The sequence below is a fragment of the Miscanthus floridulus genome, unplaced genomic scaffold (assembly GCF_019320115.1).
Source record: "Miscanthus floridulus cultivar M001 unplaced genomic scaffold, ASM1932011v1 fs_157_3, whole genome shotgun sequence".
NCBI classification, from domain to species: domain Eukaryota; kingdom Viridiplantae; phylum Streptophyta; class Magnoliopsida; order Poales; family Poaceae; genus Miscanthus; species Miscanthus floridulus.
Window position 1 is genome coordinate 57341 of NW_027096293.1, and position 6763 is coordinate 64103.

General features: G+C 41.6%; 1 long non-coding RNA gene across 2 annotated transcripts; it reads right to left on the bottom strand.

Moving 5' to 3' along the window:
- Nucleotides 1-425: 425 nt before the first annotated feature.
- On the bottom strand, nt 426-4938 carry LOC136530565 (uncharacterized). Of its 2 annotated transcripts, XR_010777808.1 has the most exons (8): nt 4551-4938; nt 3611-4158; nt 3453-3508; nt 3156-3254; nt 2852-2949; nt 2344-2426; nt 1812-1927; nt 426-678 (listed from the first exon to the last, which is right to left on the bottom strand). It is a non-coding gene; the product is annotated as an uncharacterized lncRNA (long non-coding RNA). The 2 variants fall into 2 exon arrangements; XR_010777807.1 differs by lacking the exon at nt 3156-3254 and having other exon boundaries at nt 428-678.
- Nucleotides 4939-6763: the final 1825 nt, after the last annotated feature.

Genomic DNA, 6763 nt, shown 5'->3' on the forward strand with positions numbered 1-6763 from the left:
AATTGCTCACCAATTGAGGAGTATGTGATACTATGGTTTTATAACATTTTTATCAAAACAAATTCTTCAAGTGCTTTGAATAGAAACGGTAGGATTTCTAAGTCAGAACTATATCACACCTGTCAACAACTTAGTCAACATGATTGTCCTCTTAAAATATTTTCCCACAAGCATAAGTGTATGTATATGGAACAAACTTTATGCATGCTTCTATCTTAAAGATGTTATGAACATGTTACTTTGGAATTTTGAACTAAGTGTGGTTTATAAGATTGCATGGAGGCATAGTTGGTTTATTGAGTTTAATTCTAGTGATTAAGATTATGTTCGTTTAAACTCAAGATTGAAGGGAGAGAGGATGCACAAACCATATAGGTTTAGTTTGGACCCTCTAGCAGAGCTGTGTAAGCCATACAGGTTTAGTTTGGACCCTCTAGCACTAAATGAATTCTTTAAGAGACACCATGATCATATAAATGGACACATGTTAGATACAAATTCACATCTAACCACAAAAGATAAATATAAAATTATCAAGTGAACATACCCAAGTTACCAGGCTCTGCTACCCTCTAGGCATTGTGGTCTACTGGCATTCTACCTATCAAAAGCTCCAAAAGAACTACTCCAAAGCTATATACATCACTTTCTTGGGTTAGCTGACCAGTCATTGCATACCTGTAGAATCAAACCAAGTCAAATTGTAGATTGATCAGACAACAACATTACCTCAATCAAGAATTATAAAACGCAATGCTCGTTATCAAATTAGTCGCTGCTGGAGAGTATCATACTGTAGCTTGCTTGTTGTTCAGGAATTGGTTGGTAGAAGTAAAAAAATAGAACAAAAGATTCAAGGTTACCATGAACTGAGCCGTGATGGTTATTTTTTCCTAACCTATGAATGCCATGTAAAAAAATCTTACCCATTACAGAAATGAGGTAAAAATTTTAAACAAGAATGTGAAACATGGTGGCTTGCCACCTAGTTCGAGTTCCATACCATAATTTGGGGAACATGATAGGTTACACTATTAGTTCCAAGCTAGTGATTTTCATATAATTTTCTAGGATAGAACTATAGCAAAACGAAATAACTAATGTGGTCCACTGGTGGTTGTCATATATTTGGCGAATGGTGGTTTGCTATTCAATGGAAAAAGGTTAAAGACATTAAACTATTCATGTGGAATGCTAGAAAGTTAGAAGCTAAAGTATTAGAGAGAATTCCTTATTTGACACTAGGAAAATGAGTCGTTCCTTTCTTGGCCCTGAAATTTTCTTCGTTTTCTATTTGACACTCACTTCAACTTTCATCCCTAATTTGACACTACCGTCAAATTCGTTAGCTAACGGTGTTAACTAGCTGTTAAAAAGATGTTTTTGCCCCTAGAAAAAAAAAGCGGTGAAGCAAATTTGAGAGGAAAAAAAGGCGCCTTTTTTTTGCAGCTGGGTGCATGCATCAGAGGCGGGCGCAGGTTTTTTTTCCTCTCAAATTTGCTTCGCCGCTTTTTTTTCTAGGGGCAAAAATGTCTTTTAACATCCAGTTAACACCGTTAGCTAACGGATTTGACGGTAGTGTCAAATTAGGGATGAAAGTTGAAGTGAGTGTCAAATAGGGAACGAAGAAAATTTCAGGGCCAAGAAAGGAACGACTCATTTTCCCAGTGTCAAATAAGGAATTCTCTCAAAGTATTAAGGACATGATTGATTAGGAGAAATACAATAGCATGGAGATGGTTCACATTTTTAGCTGGCAGCGAGTTAAGAATGTAAGAACAGATGATCCAAGTACATTGAAACAAACATACCCTCAAAGTTGGTTGTGGCCTCGAGATGCCCATTTCTGCGCTGATCAGATTCATCCACTTGGCAATTGCAGCAGCGGCGGCACCACATTGCCCTTTTAATCTAATTTACACATATTCTATAAACCACAAATATGTCATCAGGAGAACTAACACATTTATCACAGCAAACATTTGAAATGTACAATTATATTCCAAGTGGTTGGCTTGTTCTGAAATTTCACAATGTGCATATAAATTGTATCAAACTAAAAATTCAAGGCTTAATCTATATGGAAATTCTAGCACATTGTAGAAGAAATCTGACAAAAGGAATGGAACAGGAACACCTTGATGTTGTTACACCTGATATTATTCTTTGTAGAGGTTTCTAAAGAAAAACATAGATAACAGGGGATAGCCCTTGCTCATGTAGCTGTGAACTCATGCTGGTTGATAGTTTAGGGGACCAAATCATCAGTAAAACATAGATGGTGTGAAGACAGCTTGGCGTTGCAATACAGTAACATTATAAAATACTAAAGAAGAAAGGAACCTCTGAACAATTGGTTTGATCATGTGGGTCGCTGGTAGTCAAGACTCAAGCAACAGTAACACAAAGGCAAGAGATGCAATGACCTGTAACAGTTCAGTAGAAAAATGAATGACCGGCAGTGATGCAACCCTTGCTAAAACACATGGCATTGACAAGTAGAATATAGTCATTGTGTGAAAGAGGCAAGTAGAATATCCATGGGCAATGTGAAAGAGGCAAGTAGAATATATACATGTGTTATTTCTTTATATGACTAAGAAAGCATATAGGAATAAAAATTGGTAATTTTAAGTTGTTGGTTTGCATGATAAAAGAGCAATACCAAATCCAACCCAACTACATAACTAACACAACACAAGCATGGCATCAGTCATATAGTCATTGTGTGTGATCTGTTTCTCAAAACTTTTTCTCTCCTGTGCTCCATTTGGCAAAATACATGGGCAACAAATGGGATTGCAAAAGACATAGGCAGCGTTCTTGTTCTAAGGGGACAAAGTGATCATACCAGTACAAATACTGAAGAGTGGCCTGAAGGTGAAGGAGAATTTTGCAGAGTAGATCCCAAGCTTCAAACTATATGTCATGGAGACAGAGCTGACCTTTCTGATATATATCCATTCACAATAAATAAAATCATTGAGTAAGATACTGATAATTCACACTTCCTATTGTATATAGTTCCAGGGATTTGTTATGCCAATTTGGACAAAAAATCTATAGTCTAACACTTCTTTAGGAAAATAACTTTTCAAAGACATGGCTGAGCTCATACAAAGAAGAAACGATGCTACTTGAGTTCTATATATGACCTGAAGGTAGTCAACATGAGATCAGCTCATCAAATGTGTACCAACCTAACACACCATCTAATATTACCGCCATCCCAGACCTGGTGAACCATTTGCAAGCTGCAGATAAAACAGAAAAAATATGTTCATACTGCTATGTGTTTGTTACATCTATGTAACTGAATTCCATCAAAATTGTTCCAAGAATGCCAAGCCCCAATTCAATTGAGAGAGGCTACATGAAAATAACCATGACGTAGTTAGAGGAAAAAACAAGGAGCCTACACAACTACATGTAGAAATCAACACAAACATTACCTTTCTTGTCCTCAACACTGTGTCATTAACCATCAGCCCAGTTGTTTCCTCATAAACTACAGAAAAGTAGTGATTGTGTAATTCGTTGAGTGAATTTCTTTAGGTTAAAGAATCAACATATTGTTTTGCAAGAATCAGAAAAACATAGAGGCACTGACCAAGCCTTATGCCCCAGGGTAAGCACACACCATAACCTTAGTTCTAGATGTTTCAGACCTAAATGAAAGTGGAAAGAGATGGCGATGGATATCAGTTCATCATTGCACAATCCCAAAACCTCAATAGATAACATGAAGGACATCAGTTCTGCACATGATCTGCACAATTTAAAACAAGAGAAGGGCAAGAGCAAAAGAAGTTTAGGGTTTTGCCCATCCGCTGCAATGAAGAGGGGGGAGGGGGGCCAGGATCCCCACAGTGAGGAGAGGGAGTTGAGGGAAGGGGAGAGAGCGCATGCTGGACTTTAGGGTTTGGCCCGTCCGGTAGGGTAGCGAGCGACGCTGCCTGCAGCGCCACAATAGAGCAGAGGGAGGCGGAGCACGGGGAGCAGACGCGTAGGAGGCAGTGGCCAGCGCCATCACTGTCCCTGGCGGCCTGGCCCCAATCCTCCACCATGCCACCGCTGTCCTTGGCCTCCGGTGGCTTCCTACTTGGTGCTCTACACAGATCCGACGGGAGGGAGGATGGATCCGGCCATGTTCGGATTCTGCAAGTATGATTAATTATTTTAGAACAGTCAATGAGAGAAGCAAATTGAATTGACCACCTCAGATAAGTGTGGTTCCAAATGGCATACAGAATACCTTGAATGATAAAAGCATACCAGTTCTCTGGACCTTATTGTGCAGTCCAGAAAGCAAAATAACATATATTGTGATTGGAATGCAGCAATGTCCTCTCTAGTATTTGTTTTCATTGTGCTTTTAGCTTCACATTTAAAATAAAGGGAGAAGTAATTTTGGTGCACCTTGTTGCAGCCTTAATGGGTCTTCAGCTAAACTCTGCAAGCCCTACTCATGGCACTATCTTGTGCACTTGCATTTAATAAAAGACGAACAGAAGAAGAAATAAGCATTGTTTGCATTCACCAGGATATACCTGGATGGACATTTCATCAAATATGTTGTGTGCAGCCTCCATGTTGACATCTACCATGACATTTGAGATGATGGTGGTCGCGGCCGCGACCGCAGCTGTGAGCCTGTGACAGGTGGTCTAGGGGTCGGGATGCCATAATAGTCGGAGAGGGAGGCCGGCTCTTTGGCAGGAACAGCGCGGGCCATCTCTCCGGGGGTGATGGGCTAGGGCGATCGAGGTCCATGGGATGGCCGGGACCAGAGCGGCAGGAGATGTTGCGCCCGCAGCCCGCCTGCGCTGGGGTTGTCGCGGCCACTGGGGCCCCTGTCCTTGTCGGGATGGCTCTAGGGTGGCCGGAGCCGCCACGCCCGTATCGCCGGCTGCGCCAGGGTCGCAGGGGCCACAGCCCCCCCCCCCCCCCCGCCCGCGCCGGGATGGTTGCGACCGGAGCAGCCGGGTTCGCCGTGCCCGCACACTGCCTACATCGGGGTCGTCGGGGCCCTCACTCGCGCTGGGATATGGCCGGGAATGCAGCGCCCACGCTAGGAGGAAGAGGCAGTTGTGGGAGTCGCCCGCGAGCGGGTTCATGAGGATTCACGACCTTCCGGGTGGATGACTTAACGGGTGAGATACCCGCTACGCCTCCGATTGGACGGTCAATATCGCGTCTTGGTCGGATCTCACGGCTAGCGGGTTTGCGGGCGACGTGGCCCGATCTGCAGGCCTAGTTTTGGTGCACAAATCGTTCTTAGAGATAAAAAAAGATAAATCAGATTTTTAAAACATGAGACAGAAGGAAAAATATGTATAGCGAAAATGATGGGAAATAACTGCAAATGAACGTAGGACCTGTTTGGTATAGCTTATAAGCTGCTTATGGCCAAAATAAGCTGAAATCAACAACCAAACGTCACGTTTTTCAGCAGCTTATTCTGACCACGCTTATTCCCACGACTCCCATTTATAATAAAAAAACAGAAGCTAGATCAGACCAACTTATTTGAACCGCCGCTTTTACTCTATTTGTGCAGCTTATCTGAAAAACGCTTCCCAGATAAGCTATACCAAACATGGCCATAGACAGATTTTCAAAACATTGAAAACTACATACATGGTGATTGCTTTTGCTTTATCTAGCATATTCACCTTCAGCAGGAATCGCCTTCTAGCAATAATTACTGTGTGAATCAGACCCATTCGATGGTTTTGTTGTGGGTTTCGTACTTTTATGTCTTGTTTGGATGTTATCGAATTTATCTTAATCCACATGTATTGGGGTGGATTGGAGTGAATTGATGCCGATCTAATGCATATATATCCACCTCAATCCATATGTGTTGGAGTGGAATGGAATGAAATTTAGTTTAATTCTACTCCAATCCGCTTTAACACATATGGATTGAGACGAATACATGCGCATCCAAACAAGGCCTTAGGTGGGAAAAGTCTAGCTCACTCCCAGTCAACTATTATATACAGGCTGTGCTCGCTAATTTATTGTGAGAGAAAAAATATTATTCTTTTGCTAAAAAAAAGTATGGCTCTAAGACAAGCGAACAGGGCCACAGTCGAGTTTGTTCTGGGAAACTAATCTAAACCAGAACATTCAATGAAACAAGTTCATTTTACCAAAATCGGCATGGCCTAAAACAAAACACATCATGACCAGGCCATTTTAGCCGAGACCACTAGTACCACATTATACCTACTCAGGCCTTGTTTAGTTTCTCTCTCTAAAATTTACTCTCTATCCCATCGAATGTTTGACATATGCATGGAGTATTAAATATAGATTAAAAAATAACTAATTACACAGTTTCTGACTAATTTACGAGACAAATCTTTTAAGTCTAATTTGTTTGTGATTTGATAATGTGGTGCTACAATAACACATGTGCTAATGATAAATTAATTAAGTTTAATAAATTGGTCAAACGGATTACTGATGGATTTTATAATTTATTTTTTTATTAATATCTAAACATCCCATACAACATTTCTTGTGATAACCCATGTGACACTTAAAACTTTACGCACCGGATTTAAACGAGCCCTCGGTTGCCAAATGCTGCTACCAGTGGCGGTGATTCACACCGCCGCGCGGCCACGTTGCCGGAAAAGATTGGCGTTTGCACCACACACACGGGCCTGGCCGCCTGGCCCACCGCCGACCACGAACACGCGGGAACGTCCCGTCGTCACAGGCGGAACTGGGCCCATTGGTTTCCGTTTGG